Below are 23,576 nucleotides of genomic sequence, written 5' to 3' on the forward strand. Positions count from 1 at the left end.
TGTGATAGGTTTATGAAAAATATTGTCTGGAAGATTGTACTTCGTTTTAACACAAATTTGATCAAATTATTTTCAATGCAGTCAATACAGACCACTGAATAAAAGCAAATTGCTGGAGAAATAGAAAAGAAAATGAGAACAAGGAGGAAAGGGAAGGAAGAGAGACCTCAAAAGACATTAACCTTTCTGCGCTTCTAGCTCACAGACCTCACAAACCACAGCTCTTCTATCTATTTCAATAATTAAATTTATGTAAATGTTTCCTTCCAAAACTTACTTGCAGGTAATTCTGAGAACAATGAATTCCTCCAGCTAGACTTTCCAAACTTTGTGTCAGAACAACTGAGGCATTTAAAAAAGCATTCATTTGATCAACTTTTCGACTGATATTATAACAGGGTTTTGTTGTTTATGAAATAAAATAGAAAAAAAGTTTCCATTTAGATGACACATGTCAGAAATTTAGGCTAAATTTATGTTTATATCTTATCTTAAACACTGGATTCCTATGTTGAAACCAGATCCAGTTATTCTGGCTATTTCTTATGCAGGAAAATTGAGCAAGAGCCCTAATCAGAATTTCTCTGTTTTCATTTACAGTTTTTTCACTAGCTAGGGTAATTTTTTATTAGCACATTGCAATTTCAAAGTATGAAAATTATCCAGGTAACCTACACAATACTTTTCCAGGTGGTGTATTATCTAAATTTTGCAGATATAGAAACTCTAAGTTGTTAGGAATTACATTTTTGTCTGGAAACAAAAACAAAAGCTAAGAAAATACAAAATATAGTTCTCATGAGTATTTCATTAAACAGTAGGTGAACTTTGGAACAAAGGACATATGGTTCCAAATTAACAAGGTTTTTGTGACTAAGTCCTAGTTTCATTGTACATAGAAACAAACAACAACAACAAAAAATCAAAACCAGCAAACTCTCAGGTGAACTGCAGAGTGAAACATTAATTGTTGCTGATGTAGACACTTAGAACAGAAATTTTTTATATAGAAAAAGCCTGTGCATATTTGGAGAGCTCCCTTGCCTGAAAAAAGTGTTGAAGTATAGTCACATTCTCTAGAAAATTTTTAGTTAGGCCCTGTTACCCTACCCACAGACTGCCACGTAATCTTTCTCTATAGCGGTAGGTGAACTATAATGCACACAATTCAGAGGAGAGGAATCATAAATTATCTGCAGAGCAGAGGTCTCTTAAATAAGAAAAATGTATGGTACTATGACTATACTATACTATACTATACTATACTATACTATACTATACTATACTATACTATACTATGCTATAAGCAGAGATAACAGACAAAATAATATTTTGGTCTTGCAATATTGGGAGGATACTGGCTAAGAAAATTTGTTCAAATTTTTGAAGCCTTCAAATCCTGACATAATCAAAATTTCAGGTGGGATTAATCTGACTAAATGCAGACAGCTACTTTGTTCATATAGATATCTGAGTCAGCAACTAGAACAGTCAAGTGCATCTCATTATAAAATGTTAATTTTTCCCAGCTGATTTGAGGTGTCCACATCTAAAATCAGATCTGATGAATCCTTTAAATTTAATCTATTTTGTCTACTTAAGCTAAAACTTTTTTGAGTAGCAGGCTTTTGCATCAATGTTCTTCATGTTTAAAATGAAAGGGGACTAAATTTTCACCTTGATTTAAATATCTGCGACCTCTGTCATATTCTGGTCTCTGATATTCTTTCTTCACAACAATAGGTGATTCTGTCATCTTCATAACCATCAACAGCTTTGGGCTTTTTCATGACTAAAAATTCCCAACTTTTTTGTTTCATTTTGGAAGGAGTGAAACTACTGACTCTTGGAAATAGTATACTAAGAATGTTTGAGAAAGTATTTATTTATCTTTTTATATATAGATTTTTGGACTTATATATCTGTGGATTTACATTATTTTACTGAGAGAGAATGAACCAATCTATGAAAAAAGACAGCATCTGCGATAATTACTGACATGATCATTTGATTGATCTACAGTTTGCTCACCCAAATGGTCAATCAGTTTGACTGAAGGTTACACGTTTCCATTCATGCACACTCCTTAATAGCTTAATGTAATCCAAAGATCTTACTGTTTTTGTCCCTTCAGTACCTGTCACATAGCTGCACATAGTACTATTCTTATTTCATTCAGAAAACAAAAGGAACCCGATCTTATTTTTTTTCCTCTGGGTATTTTTTTCATCAATTCCACACTGAAGGACTAGAGGTTTTGATTCAATGCATAGCAAAAAGTCTTCTTAATTCTTTATCTATTTGTTACACATAGACAGCAACTATTAAATGCTTGTCTCAAGTAAAAAAGAAAACAAAAAGATCAACAAAACTTTACGTCATTCCTATTTAATGAGCAGAATACTGACAGTATAACCCCATTTTACACTTCATTTTTTTCAACAAAAGGCTTCCAGTGGCTAATAGACAAAATTTAACATGAGATTTAGACATTGGTAGTAACAGAAAGAGTGTTAGACATCATTCTTATGCCACTAATACATTCAAAACAAAAGAGAATGTTGGATATGTGTCTGTTCACGAACATGTTCATAGTTCATACGAGAGTTTCAGGAGCATTTCTAAAAGCCAGGTTCACCTTGGTAAAATATAAAAGGTATAATTTTTCTTTCAGATTCATATTGTTCCAGTATTTGTTTATCAATCTATAGAATATAGATATCTATGAAAGAGATGAGATTACAATTAAAACATCCTCCTAACTAGACCTGGAAAAGAGATTGACTTGAACTTAAAGGTAATAGAACATTCAGGAAAGGGAAAAAAAAATCTTGAAATGTAAAGGTGAGTAGTTAATACACATTCCAAAAGGATTAAGGTGATATTTTCATTTATGAAACTGACAGATAAAAGTTCAAGAAGAAACTGCCTGTCAAGACAGAATAATAGAAGTCTACTGAAAATAAACACTAAACAGTAAGTTAAAGGAAGAGACAGATTGAACTTGAGATGTACCTAACATCTGCCGCCACAATGTTGTTTGGGTGATAACATACAAGCAAAAGAATGAAAAGCAATCTTTTTTTTTTTTTCTTTCAGAGCTGAATCCCAAGAACTCCCATTTTTCTGGGTATATGGGTTTACACAATGTGATCTGAAAGTTGTAGAAAGAGAGGAAAGAAAAGTACTTTAACTTGGGAAAATTTTTGATAGATCAAACAATGGTATCAATAATTTACAATAACCTTAACTAGGATTAGAATTAAGACATTACAAAGAAAAATATGTTATTTAATATTATTTTCAATTGAACTATTGTAAAGAAAAAATGATAGACAATAAGAAGGGAAAAAACTGAGTGAAACAGACACAACTCTCTTTGTAGTCCTTTCATATACATTTTCTTTGATGACAATGCAGTTACCAGATAACATAATGAATGCTAGTCTGTGGTCCAAAGACTTGAAAGTATTAGAATTGCTTAGTGCTGAAATCTCTCAGTAGAGCAGTACACTTCTACTTGAACACCCTGAGGTATCAGGAGGTTATCTATCTAGGTCCATTTGTAAGGAAGACTGAGTTGGCCAGGCCTCCTTTTGCTGCAGCTAGGATATGGATAGCTTTTGAATTTCTGGTTAAGAAAGTAGTATCCTGGGGAAATGAGGAAAAAATGAAAGTAAGATGACCAGGTGACACTAAACAATAGAGAGAATGAGAAAAAAAAAAGAGGGAGGTCTTACTCAAGGCACCCTCAAAGTGGTTAAATCTTGTATATTATCACTCCCTGAGGAATTGAGTAGTGCAAAGACACCTTTATTGCAATGAGTGAACTGAGAGTAGTACCTACACCTTGCAAACTGTGAGTGTCTGTAGTATTTTCTACTCAAAAAAAAAAAAAAAAAGTATATGAGAGGAAAAAATCAGCAAATAGATAAAAATTTTCAAAGGGAACTTTGTCCATATGATAGACAACTAAGCAAGCCAGGATGCTTCAGCCTTCACAAAAGATAGCCTTAGAAGGATATTAGGTATCACAGAGGAGATGAATATGTTTTTTTTGTTTTTGTTACAAAAGAACATCTAGGGGCTTGAGATGAAACTCTTAAGATAAAAGCTGAAAAGAAATTATAAATAGAGTGGTTCTTTACCGCTAGGTGGTAGACCTGTAGAATTTCTTGAGTAATCACATTCAAAGAATAATTCAGGTTGGTAGGGACCTTTAGAGATCCTATAGTCCAAGCCCTCAGTTGAAGCAGCTTCTATTAGACCAGATAACCCAATAATTTTTGGACTGAGTTTTTTTTAATTTCTCTGAGAATGGAGATTACAAAACCTCTGTGGGTAAGCTGTCACCTGCTCTTTAAGCATTCCCATCATAAAAATACAAAAAACCCCAAACAAACAAAAACAAACAACAAGAACAAAAGCACAAAACAAACAAAAAAAACCCTACACCTTTTCTTTATATCTGATTGGAATTTTCTGTGTTCCAAATCGCATCCACTGCTTTTTGTCCTGTTATTTTGTGCCTTACAGAAAAGCCTGGCTCTGTGCCCTTTGAACCATCTTATGAAGGCACCAAAAAGGTGTCTCCTTAGCTTTCTTTTCAAAGATGTACAAGGCCAGTCTCTCAATGTCAAAGTATCCACTGCAGATATCTGTATTTTTTTCAGAGATGAAATGCTGAATTAGACAGATTTGCTCTGAGCAAGTATGGATATTGTACAATTTACTACTAGGCTATTAGAAAGGAGATATACAGGATAATAAAACTGTGAGAGTAGGCAGTAATGAAAGTGTTATGAAAAGTCAAAACAAAAGACTAATTTGGACACAGACTGATAATTAAGAATTTTTAGTTTTTTCATGCTTTACCTTCCCAAATCTGCATTTGATAGTAATACATTCAATATATTTTTCTTTCTGTGGCATAGCTCACTATATTGATATTCAACCATACTGTGTGTTGGTTTACATATTTTGGGGTTTTTCCCTGTTGGAAAAGGTTCACTCAAAATATTTTTAATTTCACAGGATTTCATTAATAACTAAAATTAATTATCCTATTCTTCCCATTATGTTTTTGTTGTTTATCATTATTTATATATTTATTCTTATAGTTTCCTTTTGGCCACTTTCACAATAAAACTTAAGGCTTGATTAAGAGGTTTTTGTGCTTTTTTTTTGTTTGCTTGTTTTTGGTTTTGTTTTTGTTCTTTTCCTGTCTCATTTACCACTGCCTTTTTTCAAAACTATTTAGTACAGGATAAGAAACAAATGAAAGCAAGAATGGAACTGTATCTTTGCTACTCTAATATTTTGTGAAATATGTAGAACAAGGTTTAGAAAATTTATCAGTAATGCAAAGGAAAAGAAATCCAAGATAATCCCATTTCTATTAACCACTGAAGGAAAAAGAATTAAAATATAAGAGTGAAATATAAGAAAAGTAAATGAAATATAATAAAATTGACTTTAAATTTCAAAAGATTGTGGGGAAAAAAAACCCACAGAAGTATTTCTACAATGAAGAATACAGACAATTTGTAGAAAAACTGTTTTCTTGATATTTTGCTATTTGCATCTTTGAGGAGTACCAACAGAACACTTTGCCTTTTGAGATAAGACCCTATGTTCTTAAAAATGAATAAATCAAGTGTTTGAGTTTGAGACTTGCTGAGACATAAGAGTATGAAACTGTGCCATTCAGCTGAAGTTCAATATTTTCACATATATATAGATCCTGGCGAAAAGATAGGGAAGGAAAGTGATAATGTTTTATTCTTTTTCAGGTCTCTTCAGGAGTAGCTCAAAAAAAATTCTGTTATATTGGCAGTAACAATTTCTTATGGATGTTCCAGGATTTCAGCTTGTCTTTAAATTGATGTTACACTGAAAGCAAGCTGGTTCCATCAGAAGTTACAGTGCCAAAATAAAAAAACATAAGAAAGCAACAATGTGATATCAATAACTCTCCTAGGTTTTAACTTCCCTAAAACTGAGCTTGGATGCAAAGATTTCATTAATTTTATTGCTTTCGGAGTCCGAACGACAGTCAAATTTTAAATAAAATTAATACTAACAGCAATAGCAACAACAAAAATAATAATACTAATACTAGTAATAATAGAAATCAAATTCAAAACTGATGTACCTCTCAATACCTCGCAGATGTACACTCCTCCAATGAAAACATTTTTTTTCCTTTAAAATAATGTTAGTTTGTTCATGAATAAGAGACTTTGCTTTTTGTTTGACTGAATTTAATATTTGTTTGTGTCTGATACACCCGTGCAAGTAAACAGAAAGCCTACTTAATTCAGAAGGAATTATTCACAGTGCATTCCTGTTTCAGCCATGGTAAGGATCACAGCAGGTTTTGTTTTGTGTGAATGTGTGTATTTACACACATAAAAATAAACCAGCAGATATTGCACAGAAAGGCATTATTTTGGTTGTTCTTTCTGTTAGAGGTTCTGGTTTGTTGACCGTGACTAGCTGCCAGGTGCCCATCAAGCTGCTCTGTCACTCCCCCTGCTCAAAAGAACAGGGAGAGAAAAATACAGTTAAAAGCTTGTAGGCTGAGATAAGGAACAGGGAGATCACTCAGCAGTGAACAGGTTCAACTTGGAGGAATTAATTTAAATAATTGCCAATTATTCAGATTCGGATGATTAGAAATCAGAAGTAATCTAAAAACACCTTCACCCCATCCCTCCCTCCCTCCTTCCCAGGCTAGGCTTCACTCCAGATTCTTCTGCCTTCCCCCCATGAGCTGCACAGGGAGATGGGAAATGGGAGTTGTGATCAGTTCACAACACTTTCTGCTGCCCCTTCCTCCTCACAGTCTTTCACTGTCCTGTCCCATGACGACTCCTTCCCATGGGCTGCAGTTCTTCACAAGTTCCTCCTGTATGGGTCCTTTCCACAGGGTCCTTTCCATGGGTCCTTTCCACAAGGTCTTTTCCATGGATCCTTCAAGAACAGACTGCTCCTGTGTGGGTCCCCCACTGGGTCACAAGTCCTGCCAGCACAAACCTGCTCCAGTGTAAGCTCCTCTCTGCATGGGTCCATGTGTTTGTCAGGAGCCTGCTCCAGAGCGGGCTTCCCATGAGGTCACAGTTTCATTTGGACCTCCACCTGCTCTAGCATGTGATACCTTGTAGCCTGCAGGAAAACAACCTGCTCTACCACGGTCTTCACCATAGGCTGCAGGGAAATCTCTGCTTCAGTGCCTGCAGCACCACTTCCCCCTCCTTCTTCACTGACCGTGGTGTCTACACAGTTGTTTATCTCACATATTCTTACTCTTCTCTCCAAGTGCTGTTGTGTACAAGTTTTTACCCTTTCTTAAATATTTTGCCACAGACCCACTATCAATGTCTCTGATTGTCTCAGCTTTGGACAGTGGCAGGTCTATCTTGGAGCCAGCTGGAACTGGATTTGTCTGATGTGGGAGGAACTCCTAGCATCTTCTCACAGAAACCATCACTGCAGCCACTCCGCTAATAAAAATCTTGCCATGGAAACTTTTGTGTGTGTGTGTGCATCATCATAACATCACTAAAACAGGCTAGTTTAGGCAGAAAGTAATAAAAAACCATCTATGTCTTCTGGAATGCAGGTGAGCTGTGAATGATGTTGCAGCTAGTGCCTGACTATGTTTGCTTCCACCAGAGCTGAATCACCAGTTTTTCATACGGTCATGTACAAACCTGCCAAATAGTCTGAATTTGAAGTTATGTATACATGGAGAAGGAATTATATATAAATAGATGTTTACTCCTTATGTAAGTCAATGCAGAGGAGCAGTAAATCTGTAATAGCACTTCAAGACAGTCCTTGGTCCTGCTAAAGGACTTTGTTGTATTGTATTTGCAATACAGAAATGAGTAAATAGATCAAATGGATGCTAAATCTCCACACATGAAAGTTCTGCAAAACAGCATGTGTCCTGAGTTGCATACAGTTATGGTGATTCATCCAACTCTATTCACAACTGGAAAGGTATGTGATTGCAAAGCCATAATGTCATGCCACGCCTGGCTAATGATACGGGTTTTGGGAACCATAATTAACTAAAAAAGGTGCAGAGCAGTCTTGAGGTGGTGTCGGGGTTTGTGGAGTAGACATATAGTTTAAATGATTTGAAACAGAATTCACTAAGGAGGGAACAAAAATACATGAGAATAAAATATGATGAATTAAAACTTAACTCAACAGTTCTCTGTATTTCCCTCCAAAATTTAGGAGATTATTTTCCACTATGACTACTATAAAAATATAGAATGACTAAAATAACTTCAAAAAGCATTGGTTTTGATCAGTTTTCATTTTCAAAATGTACTGTTGCTGAGAAGTGACATTTAACATCATGCATCACCTATTTCACAATAATTTTTTTAAAAGAAAAAACCCACAAACCTTTAAAAATCCAACAAAAAATTATCAAACCATAACAAAAATGTTTTATCTGCAGTCAGACGTATGAAATATGAAGTTATTATGAAATATGATGTTGGAGTAAAGCACTGATGTTTTTCTGCAGCAATGAAGTCAGTGAGACTCTACAATGATAGTGTCATAATCAAGTGTCCACAGAACTAGTAACTAAAGAAATTTCCTGAAAGATCTTAGTTGTTGAAATCAAAACTAATTAAATACCCACAAGGATTATTTTAATAAATTAGACATGAAAAAAAAACCTGACATTTTAATTAAAATGTTAATATTATCTCTCAATTTTACCATGAAATTAAAATATCTTTGTCATATTTCCCTAATTGCTCAGATCTGTTCTCTGTTTTACACCATCATTATATTTCTTGCAATTTTAGGCTTGATTTGGTACCTCCACCCAATGTTGCTCAGGATTCATAAGAAATATCATGAAAGACAGTTAAGGTATATTTATGCCCGGTTCTGATCCTGGAAACAGAAATAGCTGTACAGTTTTTCCATCATAGAGGAAAAGGCTTTCGTGCAATTTCACAATTTAATGAATAGTATCTCAAATCTTTGCTACCTTAGAACTTATTTACCTGGAAAAAAAGATGTGAGTGGTCATATGTATGACAGAGGCATTTATCAGATATGGGATTATATGGAAAAGGCAAATAAAGCATGACTATCTGTTATTTTTCATAGTACAAAAAAAAAACCACAACAACATGAAATCAAAGAGCAATCAGGCAATTTTAAAGCAAGAGAGTGAACAAACACCTTTTTTTTTTTTTTTGTTTTCTTCTCACAATGCATAATTAAATTGCATAATTTACTGCCACAGAAAGTTTTTGGTTTCTGAGAAGTATTAAGTGGTTCAGAAAATTCATACAGAAATCCCACAAATTTATTACAGTTAAGTACAACAATCTAGATGAAACTTGTGGGTTGGAAAACAATCTGTGACCGATGGAGGTTGGTTGGAAGTAACAGACGCTCTGTATCTTTATTATTCCTAGAACTTTTTCTAGCATCTCTGTTATTAGAGATCAGATATCAGCTCAAATCATTCAGGTTTGTAAAACCAGTAATATTAGAGTATTAGATTTATGCAAGTCCTCTGGGAAAAAAAAAAAATCAAAATCTGGTTTTCCATAAAGTAATTTCAGTGTGAAATGTCTAAATTTAATATTAATCAAAGCAGTCTTTTCAAATTCATGTAAATTTCAAACTTGTTTTCCGTTAACATATTACTTTCATGATTGATTGTTCAAGATGGCTGTCTTAGATGAAGACTTGCTGAAGAAATGTCGTTAATAATCCTTATTGTCACATTATTATGCAATTGAATGCTAAATCCAGGCAAACCTTCTTATTGAAGGAAATGCTGTTGTTAAGCTACAACAATGATAAACCTAAATCAAATTTTACCTAATCACAGTGATCATGAAGATAGGAGAGAAGAGAATAAAGAGGAAAAAGAGAGAAAATGAAGAAAAAGAAGAAAAAATTATCCACTGTGAGAATATTTGACACTTGCATTTTTTTTTTCCTTAGGTGCTTCACAAGCTCACTGGGCTGGAATATGGTTTCGGTTACACTTAGCTAAGTCAGGAAAAATTCTGCTGAAGTCAACAGCTCCATACATAAGAGAATGGTGTAAGGCCCACTGTGTCTGCAGACACAATTCTGTATATTCAGTATCTGGCTGTTTTGTAAGCAGGGGAACCCTACTGTGTTTCTGTTCCAATAAAAAATCTGGAGATGGTTCAAAAAAAAAAAAAAAAAAAAAAAAACCACCAAAAAACAAACAAACAAACCACCACGCAAAAACCCCCCTTCCTAGTCCTCTGAAGCTGTCTTTTGAACCTTCCCAGCCAGCTGACAGCAAGATGATACAGGCATGCTATTGTCCTGTGTTGTCCTGTATATATGGGTGACAAAACAAGAATGAGGTAAATGCATGGGATGGCAATGAGTCACTTAAGCTTAGGTATCTAATGAAACTGTGGATGCTACAGGGTACACTCTAGCTGTCACTTCAGAGAGTCTCAGATTTCCACCAGTCCTCCATCATCACACTTAGTCATACAGAAATCTTGGATACTGTATGGTGTCAGCTGGCATCAGAGGGTCATGTCTGAAAAATAACCCAAACCTTTAGAACACTCTTCTTCTAGTCGACTGTGAGACAGTAGAGCTTGTTACACTCAAATGTCTTTTCCTAACATCAGAACATCTGTTGCAATTGAGAGAAGATGCTGAGTTCTGGTCTTTTCTCTTTACAAAATGACCTGTCTTGAACAACTGTATATTACTTTTCTTTTCTCATTTCCCTCACAGTTGCAGTGATTTGCCACCTATAGGCTAGAGTCTGTTTTGTCTGAATTTCATTTGTGTTAATTGACTTTTTTTTTTCCAGATTAATGATTTTTGCATTTGAAGGCAGAGCATGGTGAGGGATATATTCATTATGGTGTCTCAGGTGTATTCTGAAGAATATATATGAAGACCAAAGACCAAATTTTTTCTTCCTGCCAAGATGTGTGATTAATTTGCACAGCCAGTATATATTTTGGAGAAAACTTACGATAATTCCATATATAGGTGCTTATAATTAAAAATACAGTTATAGTTAAAAAGACATTTGATATAATTTTCACATCATAACCACGCACTTTATATGCTGTAATCATGCACTTATGAACGATCATTAATCAAATAATTTGACTTTACAAAGTCTATTTTGTCCAGATTTACCACCTAATGACAGCTATTTTGTGTACTTTGTTTGTGATAATCTTTAAAAGACATTACATGAACTCCTCAAATGAATCATTTAAATCCACAGTTATCATGTAAAAGTGGTTTTGCGCTTAAGTGGATTCTAGCAACCATAGCTTCTCCTGGAGCTACAGTCAGTAGACTGGGAGTTCACAAAAACCCGTGTAGAACACAGTCAGGATGGCTGATCCCAACTGACCAGAGGGATATCCCATGCCATATGACATCATGCTAAGCGTATAAAACTGGAGGCACAAGAAGAAAGGAGGGACATTCGGAGCTATGGCATTTGTGTTCCCAAGTAACCATCATATGTGATGGAGCCCTGCTTTCCTGGAGATGGCTGAACACTTACCTGCCAATGCGAAATAGTGAATCAATTATTTACTTTACTTTGCTTGCACAAACAACTTTACCTACTAAACTGTCTTTACCTCAAGCCATGAGTTTTCCCACATTTACCCTTCAATTTCTCTCTCCCGTCCCCCTTGCAGGGAGACAGCAAGTGACTGTGTGGGGATGACCTGCCTCCTGGGGTTAAACCATAATAGTCTCCTAGCTTTAGAAGAACCCCCCCTGCTATTTGTCACTGCACTGACACTCAAATTTTAAAGCTTTACATGATGAAGTTGACTTGAATTTAAAAGGGTTAAAACCTTTATACTGTCCTTAATATGTTTCTCAGTAGTATTATAATCCCTTTTAACAATTCCAATGCAAATTCACAACCTTAAAACACAAAAAAAGAGTTGGTGCTGAACTGAAAAAAATTACTGCCTCAAGGGTGGTGAAACTGAACTTATAATTATTGACAGAATTGCATGTTTTAAATGACCCAGAAATCTGTGTAACTAAAGTTCCATACTTCAGGGCAAACTATTGCATTAACAGCATTCATAATAAGAAATGTATTGTTATGTATATGTTTAAGGTCATCATACTGATCTTTAGGTTATTTAATGCAAGGACATAATTAGTCTCATAGTACACTTATGCAGACTTAAAGAATATATGCAATATGCTTGTACAAACAGAAGGAAATTAAAGAGAGAGGTAAATAAAGTACTGATTTTTTCTAAAAGAGTCTTTATAATATCCTCTGCTCTATATTGACAGAATTTTTTTTTCCATACAACAGCTGTTCGTATAATACACTGGCACTTTTACTTTTTATTCTAAATCAAAGCACAAACATTGTTCAGAGAAGTCAATGAAAAAATCCTCTGTGATTTCAGCGAGTAGAACACAAGACCATTTAAACATGAAACACAAGTCATTAAAGGGGAAAAATAATAAAATCTTTAGTTTTCATCTTTGGCCTTGCTGGCTCAGGACCTACAATTTTACTTGTAAAATGAAGAAAAATATAGAAAAGTGAAATAAAATGTTTTTTTTTTTTTTTTTCTGAAATTCAGACACTTTTTTTTTTTTTTTTTGTTAGAAATGTAACTGTTCTTTGTGATGGTCTTAAAACTAAAGCCCCTTCCATATATATATACTTTTTTTTTAACAAAATGACATTTATTAGCGGCAATTATATGTAAAGTGGTTGGGGTTATTTTTCTTCTTTTCTTTTTGAAGTCAAAATAAGACAACTTAAAAGCTAGGAAGACTCTCCCACTTATCACCTCAGAGAGCTATGCCTTCATTATATCCTTCAGAAACTTCTGAGGGCTCTGACTTACAGTGTCATGTTGGTAGAGGAATTAGAAATCCAGAAAGTCCTTGTTAGAGTATGTGTATCAAGATCATCAAGAACACTGATTGAACAAAGCAACTGCCAAAAAACAGAATATATTTACTCCTCCTTGACTCTACAGAATAAATCTCATACTGTTTCTTGAAAAAAAATGTTTACATGCATTATACAGCACTTTTTCCTTGTCAATAATAAAATTTCTATAGCCATTATAATCCAAACCTTACTCAAGAATAAACAATAAGCCAAAAATTGCGAAAAGTATTTTTTTTCTCATCTGTTCAGTTATGTTTAATCTCTTTACCAATGATCTGGATGGAGGGGTTGAGAGCACCCTTAGTAAGTTTGCAGATGACACCAAATTGGGTGGGAGTGTTGATCTACTGGACGGTAGGAAGGCTCTACAGAGGAATCAGGACTGGCTGGATAAATGGGCAGAGGCCAATTGTATGAGGTTTAACTAGGGCAAATGCCGGGTCCTGCACTTGGGTCATAACAACCCCAGGGAGTGCTACGGACTCAGGGAAGAGTGGCTGGGAAGCTGCCTGGTGGAAAACGATCTGGGGGTGTTGATTGCCAGCTGTCTGAATATGAGCCAACACTGCACCCAGGTGGCCAAAAAGGCAAACAGCATCCTGGCGTGTATCAGAAATAGTGTGGTCAGCAGGATGAGAGAACTGATTGTACCCCTATACTTGGCGCTGGTGAGGCCCCACCTTGAATACTGTGTTCAGTGTTGGGCCCCTCATCATAAAAAAGACATTGAGGTACTAGAGAGAGTGCAGAGGAGGGCAATGAAGCTGGTGAGGGGCCTGGAGCACAAGTCTTATGAGGAGTGGTTGAGGGAGTTGGGGCTGTTCAACCTGGAGAAAAGGAGGCTGAGGGGAGACCTTATTGCTATTACAGCTACCTGAAAGGAAGTTGTAGCATGGAGGGTGTTGGTCTCTTCTCCCAAGTAGCAAGTGAAAGGAGAAGGGAAAATGGCCTCAAGTTGTGCCAGAGAAAGTTCAGACTGGTTATTAGGAAAAAAATTATTCGTGGAAAGGGTTTTCACACATTGGAACAGGCTGCCCAGGGAAGTGGTGGAGTCACCAGATGGTGTCTGGAGGTGTTTAAAAGGCATTTAGAAGAGGTTCTTAGGGATGTGGTTTACTGCTAGAGTTAGGTTATGGTTGGACTCATTAATCCTGAGTGTCTCTTCCAACATAAATGATTGTATGATTCTGTGATTCTACGATTCCGTGATTCCCTTTGTTCTGATGTCATGCAAAAGAAAGTGCTATATGCAATGGTAGTCAACATATGAAGAGTGACCTCTGAAGGCTTACGCCATTTTTTATGGTTCTCTAAGTGTTTATGACTAAAACAAACAAACAAACAAACAAAAACAAACCAAAAAACAACCTATATTTTCAAGTGATTTAGATTTTCCCTTCTATTGGGAACTTTGTAGGACTCAATAATCAAAACACCTTAAAGAATACTATTATAGAAAAGAAAACTATAGACAAAATAATCTCTAATGTTATGTCTTCAGATAGCTTTTTTTTTTCCTTCTTAGATATTCAGTCACAGCTATTTAGTTCTCAATATGAAGATGATTGCATACTATATAATCTTTATATGTCTGAAACACACTTCTGTATTTTATTTTATGCTGGTTTAGTCTATATTTGCTTTTGGGCTGTTCAAGTGTTTTACAGTGCAATCTGCTAGCAGACCAGGTTTCTTTCCAATCATTATTTGCTCTTGATTGTAAAACTATGATGTAGATCTATAATTAGTTGATGTTACAAAATAAATATCTTTTCCTGCTTCAGTCACAGGCATATGAAGTGAGAAGATCAGATCATTCACTATTTGTATAACACGAAGAAATATCTTAGAAAACATATTAAACTACTTCAGTAAACTTCAGACTCACATTTTCATAGCTAACCAACCAAACACACTATGTAATGTTGAGGTTTCACATGTAGCTTAGGTGTATGTGTGACCACAAGCAAGGTATGCCTAAAGTACGTCATATTTTCTAAGGTACGTCAGATTTTCTAAGGCTGTCTTCCAGTTTTCTTCTTACTAGAAGAACATAAGACAGATCTTAATGCCATGACATGAAAAGCATTTTTCCCCTCACAGTACTGACTCCTGAATAAAGTTTAATATTCTTCCAGTGCATTACCTGCAATATCTGGTCTTTCTAATTATCCTCAGAGTTCAGCATTTTTAACTGATATCTCTGTTATTACTCCTGCTGTTAATCACTGAAACTGAGAAAAGTGATGCGCGTTCCTTCTTTCTGGTCTGTTGGCTGGCCTCATCCTGGAGTCTTTGAATAATACTTATCCCTGTTTCAACACTCTGGGTCTTCACAATGTTGTCCCATGCTACCGAAAAATGAAATGAAATAAAATAAAATAAAATAAAATAAAATAAAATAAAATAAAATAAAATAAAATAAAATAAAATAAAATAAAATAAATACCTTTCCCACTAATCCTTGGAAAACCAGGTCAAGAGGTGACCCTGAAAGTTTGGCATGTTGTTTCTAAAACGACTGTTATTATCAAAGGTGACTCGAAAGTGGTTGCCACTCAGCTATAGTTTACTTAGAAACATACAGCTTTCATGTAGTTAACAGCATCGAGACATCTTTTCTACATGTTTGGAATGACTTCATGATACCTGCTGAAAGGAGTGATTTTACAATTTTCTCCTGCTGGACTTGATACTTCTCTCAATGTCACTCAATGCTTCCAGGATGAAGTCTGATTTCTTCGCATATGTCATCAAAACAGTTTAGAATTCACTGTGTTAGATTATTTTAAAATTTGCTTCTAGCTATATTCATTCAAGTACAGCTCATGATTATTACCTGTTTGATTTTATCCTGACATGATGACATCTGTGTTTCTAAATTATCAGGAGGTAGACTATCAATATTTGGAAAGGTGCTTCTGAAGGATTACATTTAATCATCATGACACAGTAACACAACTAAAATTCAGATCTCGATTTTACAAACCTCCGTGATATAATATATGATTTGCAATTCATGTAGTATCAACATATGTAGAAGGGAGAGTTACATTTTCGAATTCCACAACAGTGTAAAAATAACACTGTATCCTGCTTAGGTACACAATATCTCAATACAGACATTCAACATCTCCCACTGGTATTACAAAACCAGGAAGATCATGAACTCTGATAGTTTTTCTGCCATACCCATGAAATATTTTCAACTCATTCCAACTTTAGTCACTAGTTAAATATATTATGAAGCATGATTGACTATATTGCTTCTATATTGAGAGAGCTCAATTAACTTTCAGCAAGACACACGATCAATATTAAGAGCCTGCTGCTTACACACAGAATCCTTCCTGCTGTGCTCCAATTTATTTGCAGGACATTTTTGTTACTGTACTCACTAGGATGTGTTTTATGGCCTCATTCCTCTTTTTTTTTTTTCTTTTTTTTTTTTTTTTGTATACAGTTAATGTTAATATAGAAATAAACATGTAATCCAGATGAATACACCCTTATAGGATACCCTTACACATTTGAACAAAGAAAAAATTTTTTTTTTTTTGGTCCTACATAGTTAAGTAGAATTTTACTCTAACAACTTTGGAATAGGTCTTCATAAATTTCTGCATTTTGTTGAGATTATATAGAACTGAATCACTGAATGCCTCAGTATTTGTGATATCCACATCTTGTTATCAGAGGGAATTTAGTTATCTCAGAACAGGAAATGCCGCTTAAACACTAGGCTTAAGTATCTTTGGGGTAATGAAATAGCTTAATTTTAGTTATGAAATTTATCTGAATTTTCTAAATTTTAGTTTTAAGTTAGAAAAACTGTCCAAGTTTCCCTGAATTATCTGTCTGTGAAAGAAAACCCTAAGAAAAAAACAAACAAACAAACAAAAACAGATGAAAAGCATTGGTGATGAGTTTTATTGTCTGTAGAGGCCAATAAGCTCCTGGGAAATCAAAGATCACATCTCAGTTTTAAGACATGAGTACTTCTCAGGTGTCACATACACCACATTTGTTATTTCCTTTTTAGATTTTGAGGGCAAACTTGTCCTTGCCTTGGTACTCTGATAGAAAGGAAACAGAAGTGCAGAAGCACAAAAGACAGAAAATAAAGCAAATGATGGCATATTCAACCAGGTCCCATGGTCTACAAAATCATGACAGCAGAACTGGGGACACCACTAGTCAAGTTTTCTTACCCTGCAGTTAGAAGCAGCTCAACCTAAGTCTTGGTATTCCAGACCTTCCAAATATCTCGGGTTTAGTCTTTCCCTGAATACTGTCTTGTCCTTTGGAACTTTCACTTTCTGCCCTGTTTAAATATTTAGAGGACTATTTTCTATGTAATTTTTCTTTATCATTTTTCGGAGGAAGCTATATTTGTCCCTTGTTTTCTGCATATATTCAGAGCCATAAACACCACATAGGTAGGAGTAAAGCCATGAAAGAAGATTTTCTTTTGCAGCCACACCGCCATTACGCATGAATAGTGGTATTGTACCCACAAAACTTTAGCTGTTTTAATATTTTGCAATATATTTTAAGTGCTCCAAAATATCTGCTCGTATTGTTATTTCACTGTGTTATTGAGAACTCATAAATTGTTCCATTTTCATTGTTAGCACAGTTTATTTGTCTGGGTCTAGATGGTATTGATCAGGCTTTCAGCTGATAGTGATTTAATTGTAAAGTGCAATATCCTGCAATTTGGTTGTACTAGTATGTAGTACTAAGTATTTTAATTGGGCTCTGAATTGAGCTCTTCGTTTAATAGTTTTAACATTTGTTATTGTATAATGTAGATTATGAATAGATCAGACTTGAAAAAAATGCTCTTAAAATCACAGTGCTCTGCAAAAAAGTTGAATTGGGGATGGCATTCATATGAATTTCTAAAACGTGAGTCATGATATCTATCTTAAAGTACCTGTCTCCATTCACTATAAGAATATCCTAAGCAGCTAGTTCACACTTGAAAATCAATATTTAGGCACTCAAGATAGGTGTGCTGAGGTGAACTGGGCCATGTATTCCACAAACCCTCCAAAATTATCTGCTTGAATTAAGTTTTATTTGTTCTAACGCTTCAGTCATTTTCCCTTTCTCTTTAAAAATGTATATATGAAATTGATTTTCTTTTTTCAAGTGCAATGCTTTCACATTTTCTTTAGCACAATCTGATAGCTTCTCACTCTGTTAGATGTATGTATTTCCACAAATGCACACATATTCATATATATATTTATGTCTAGAAACATCTATCTTTCAGTCATCTTTCCATTCATATATTTCAGTTGTCTTTAGAAAAAGAAATATCTTTTCTAAAATTTCTTGCCAATATCTTTTTCATTTCAGCTAGTGACCACTTTGGTAGCATCAAGTCTTTCAGTTTTTACTTTTTGTCTTGTGCTTGTGAATGAATTTTCTATTTCATTCCTCCCTTCCCAGGCAGCAATTTCTGAGGCATCTGAGTCAGATTAGTTTTGTGATGCATCTTCAGCATAACAGTTAGGAGTTAAAACATTAACAGGTATTTAAAAGAAGAACTTGGAAAGGAGCAAGAAAGGATCTAGGAGATCATGGTATTTTAGCTTGACTCTCCCTTGTACATGCATGTATCAAGAAAGAATCAGTTTCAAAAGCCAAGTCAGCATATGACCCTCATTAACCTGTGAACTGCTCTCTAGAGTGATATCCATCTTTCTTTTTTTGGTGACTAAATGGGAATCATCCTAGGACATCACCAAGTATATAGGTGCCTATAATTTGATAGTGTGAATAGTTCATATGTTTTCACTAAGATAAAAGGTGCTGGAGAACCTGCCCCGTGGGGAAAGACTGATGCAGTTAGGTCTTTTCTTCCTTAAAAGGTGGCTACAAAGACAGACACTTTCTCTTCACTAGTAGTCACAGAAAACAGAAGCGGCAATTGGTAAAAGCTGCACCAGAGGATGTTTTTTCTTACAATAAGTTTGTTTGTTTGTTTGTTTGTTTGTTTGTTTGTTTGTTTGTTTGTTTGTTTTAACAGTGAGAACAATAACACAGTGGAACAACCTCTTCGGGGATGTGATAGCATCTCCATCCCTGTATGTTTTCAACATGTGATTAGTCAAGGTGCTAGATAATCTCAACTATGTTCAGTTTGCCATGAGTGGTTGGACAAGATGATCTTTAGAAGTCCCTTCCAACCTAGGTTATTCCGTTATTCTGTAATATGATTCTTAGTTTAGCTTGCTCATTAGATTGAACAAGTAAATTTAGCTAATATTCCAAGAGGTATTGTGGTCTGCCAAACAAGCTGAAGGTTAAGCTACCAATACAAAATGCAGGCATCTTCCTCCTCTCCTGTACAAGGATTTATGCCTGATAACAGAATCAGACAGTATCTACAGTCTCCTCCCATGTTCCCTGAAATTTTACCATGTAACACTGTCAAAAAAGAACAAAAAATAAGGCTTGGAAAGAACATGCGGCATATCATACTTGAACTTGAAAGAAATCCATATCAGTAATTACACACTGTGACTACAAGAACATTTTCGTTGGAGATTTTCAGCTTCAAAATGGTGGGAAAAGGGGTGATAAAATCATATAGAAATTCACAAATATCCATGTAAATATGAAAGATAAAGTCCTCAAAAAATGGTGAAAACAGTAACATCCACATTTATTCAAGCAGTTTATTAACATATTTAATGCTTCAGCTCAGCTTTCAGCTGAGAGTATCACATAATGCAACTCATATAAATGGTGTTTTATCTACAGTACATTAAACGCTAATTCTTTCTTTTTCAATTTTATTTTTTCTTACATAAAATGACTTAGTGACACACATAATGTTTTCTAGATTAAAAGCAATATTTTTCAAAGCCGCTTTTGGTATGGCAGGCTTGCTATGTTAATAAACTTATATGTAATGACTTATCTCCAAATGATAACATTTTAGCAGAGTAGAAGAGAAGGGGTAAGATGGAGGAGAGATGAAGGAATAGAGAATGAAAGTATGAAAACCATTATCATGGATTAGATTTGTTTTCCTTAAAATAAATGTCATTCTACAAAAAGAAAAACCCTCTTATGAAAAATTCTTTATAAGCATTAAACAAAAGCTCTTAACTCTCTGACTTGGGACTGTGTCAGAGATAGTAACAGATATGAAGGGAATAAATAGTAAAAGACATTATGAAAGTAAATATTACCAGGTTACTAGAAATCTGAATGCTGACAGATTTGTTATAAGCATCAAGGTAAAGGAAGCCTTTGGGTAGAAAATTGAAGCAGGATCTAAGTAAATAACGAAAGAGAATCTAATAGATTCTTCTTTTATAATTTGAGTAGTAGATGATGGAAGCTGGCCACGATCAACCAACTGGGAGCAGGAAGTGAAATATTAATAATAGATGGTATGTGGTATAAGAATAATTTTGAAGAGCTATGAAACTGAATACACGTTTTGATTATACATCACAAAAGAGACAAGGGGAAATGGTGCAGAGAGGAACAATATAGTCAAGGAAAAAGATTAGGAAAAAATATCTTAGAAAAAAGTGTCCACATGTACTAAATGGGACTAGAGAAGAAAATGTTTGTTTCACAAGATCAGAAATTGGATGAGACTTTAACTCTAAAGGTAAATGTTAGAGATGGGAAAAAATTATCTTCTTGTTCCATGAAAGCTTGAAGTTTCAACTATGTTCCTGTTCTGCCCTGGAATAACTACAAACCTACTGCTGGGTAAAATTATCTTAATGAATAAGACTTAGTCTGAACTCTGTTATTTTGGAAGAAGGAAATAATGTATGATTTTCAAGAAAAGGACTGAAATATCTGTGGATATTTTTCATTTCAAACAGTGAATATAGAAATGCTGTTTTCCAAGACTTACGGTTTGCCTCAAATTAGCATTTTCCATTTAAAATTCATCTGATACTCAGATTAAACAAACAAACAAAACCTTTTAAACCAGGGTGCTAGCAAATTCAACAATATAAAAGCATTTTTTTTATTATTAAATTTTAACTTAGTTTGCTTTTCTTCGAGCTAAAATTATTTTTTAAAGTATAGATTTTTACAATTTTTAAATATAACTAGGGAATTGAAAGATGTGTTATAGTCTCATTCTATTTAAACTGAACAATTTTGTGTTCTGGGCTGGAAGATTTCTCCCTTACTATTGTTTATTTTTTTTTCATTCACACTTAGCAGCAACTCTTTCCTTGAAATGTAATAGAAACCAATAAAAGAGGATGATTTAGGCATTCAAGGGACACAGCATTATTGAATTGGCTCTTTGCCTTCCATGACAGAGAAAAATCTCAAGGGATAGCAAGAAAAGAGATTGATGTCAAGTAAACTAAGTCTGTGCTTTATGGAAATTTATAATTTTGTTTAATTTCTACTTTCTAATTTATTTTCACATTTTGTAATCTATAATTTCACCATTTTCTTTCTATGTGTGTGTATATGTGTATGTGTTTTTTATTTCATTTTAAGAGTAAGCAGCTGCTCAAAATGATATGAGACAAATGGACAAATATGAGATACTCTATCTTACGAAAAATACCAGAAAATTAATTCAAATAAACTCTAAATTGGCCTACACCCATGATTAGATTTGGGAATCTGGGGAACTGGACTGGTTTTGCACTGTACTACAATGGTCAACACAGGGATCACTATCATCATATGATAAGACGCATGGAAACATTTCCCCAGCAAACACCAACTTAAAACACTTTTACAAGAAATCAGTAGACATCGATCCCAAAACATTAGCTGCAGGATTCATCTGGTTAGACACAAACATCTCAAGTGCAGAAATTTGCATATGATGAGGTAAAGATTCTAAGATCTCTTTATGGGCAACGAAAACGAAAGCCTTAAAGCATGATAATTCTTCAGGTATCTGCCCAGAAAATGTTAGATGATTCTCTTTGCTGACCATAGAGGAGGGTGACAGATGCTTATATCTGCACTAAAGCCATAAAATACTAATGAGATGAGTCCTAGCTGGACAAAAGGTTGTAATATCATCTCTTTCAAAACTGTTGTGCTAGAAAATCTATTTTGACACCTAAAATAATAAAGAAGTTAAATAATAACATAAACCTGATACCTAAAATAATGTAAATGAAATAGTGTTTTTGAATAACATACAATACTGTAATTACATTAAACAACTTCACCCTTTAAGTATGTGTCTTTAATAAATAGTATAAAGAAATCTCTGCCAAAACCGTGATAATGTATGAGAAAATCTTTAATCTCCATAATTTCATAGTAGTCTACATATGCTTTTTTCTTTGAGAGAAAGTACTTTGATTTTTTTCCTCTAAACCTATTGTAAACTTCTGGAAAGGTACTCAGTGCTTGATTACTAAGCACTGTGCCCGATTCAGTCTTATTTTACATGCAGAAGCTCTAAACACCATATTCAATATTATTACTTTATTAGACGCTCTTAGGATATCTTCCTATTGACAGCTAAATGAGATTTCTCCTAAGAAGTAACTACTTACTTCTACTCTTAAAGGAGTCATTTGCAAACACACTGTGAGATGAAGTGTTGGCATTTTTTTGTTATGTATTTAAGGAAAATCCATGTGCCTTGAAAAAGACAGAAAAACATGAGTTAAATGGATAGAGCTGTGCTTTTTAACAGTTTTAGCCTGCTCCTTACTTCAATCAATTAAGAATTCTCTGTGCCTTGCCACAGTATGTGGCTCCTACAGCATGAATACTTTATGCTTCACTTGGTCTTCTGTAATACCTCCCAGGAAGAAAAATACAGGTTTTTTGCTTTTTCTTTCTCCATCCATCATAAGCTGCACAAATATGCATACTATAAAAAAACTTAACATTTCATGTATAATAATTGGACTGCCTGTCCTCATTAATTTCTTATTTTATTTGTGATTTTACTTAATTTACTACTTATTCTTTTGAGGAAGTTGTCTCTGTGATTGCCTAGATTTGACAATAACTTTGACTATACATGAACCACTATTTATAAATAACGTCCAAGTGTTTATGACACCTACTGAAAGACGTTTGCTATTACTGCACATTGAGCCTGCAGGTGGATTTCCTAAAATAACTAAGGTCACCATTTACTTGTATTAGTTTTCTAGTAAAGTCAGTTAAGTATTTCATTAAAAACATCTAATAATTATTATAGTTGTCAAAATATCTGGATTTGGATGTGATCCTACTCAGGAAAAAATAAAATAAAAAAATAAATAAATAATAATAAAAAAAGAAACGTGACCTAAACCTCTAGATTTGGCTTGGCTAAACAGAGAAGCTGTATGCAAGGTGTTTCACAAGTATTGACTAACCAAAGAGGATTTTGTCTTTGGGATCTAAGCGGTGGTAGTGCAAAAACATCCAGATTGGTGGTTCTGCTGTTAGAAAAGCAAGAGTGAAAGTATAAAAAAACAAAAAAAGAAAAAAAAAAATCCTGTATGTCATCTAATTAAATTTTCATTCTATCCTCTTCAAGCTAGTAGTCATTGACAGCAATAGACTGACTGTCTCCTGTCAGAGCCAAGACTATGAAACATGTTTACCTCATAAAATTTCTGTAGCATGGGTCCAAAATAAA

Source organism: Patagioenas fasciata, chromosome 1 (genome assembly GCF_037038585.1).
Source record: "Patagioenas fasciata isolate bPatFas1 chromosome 1, bPatFas1.hap1, whole genome shotgun sequence".
Classification (NCBI taxonomy): Eukaryota; Metazoa; Chordata; class Aves; order Columbiformes; family Columbidae; genus Patagioenas; species Patagioenas fasciata.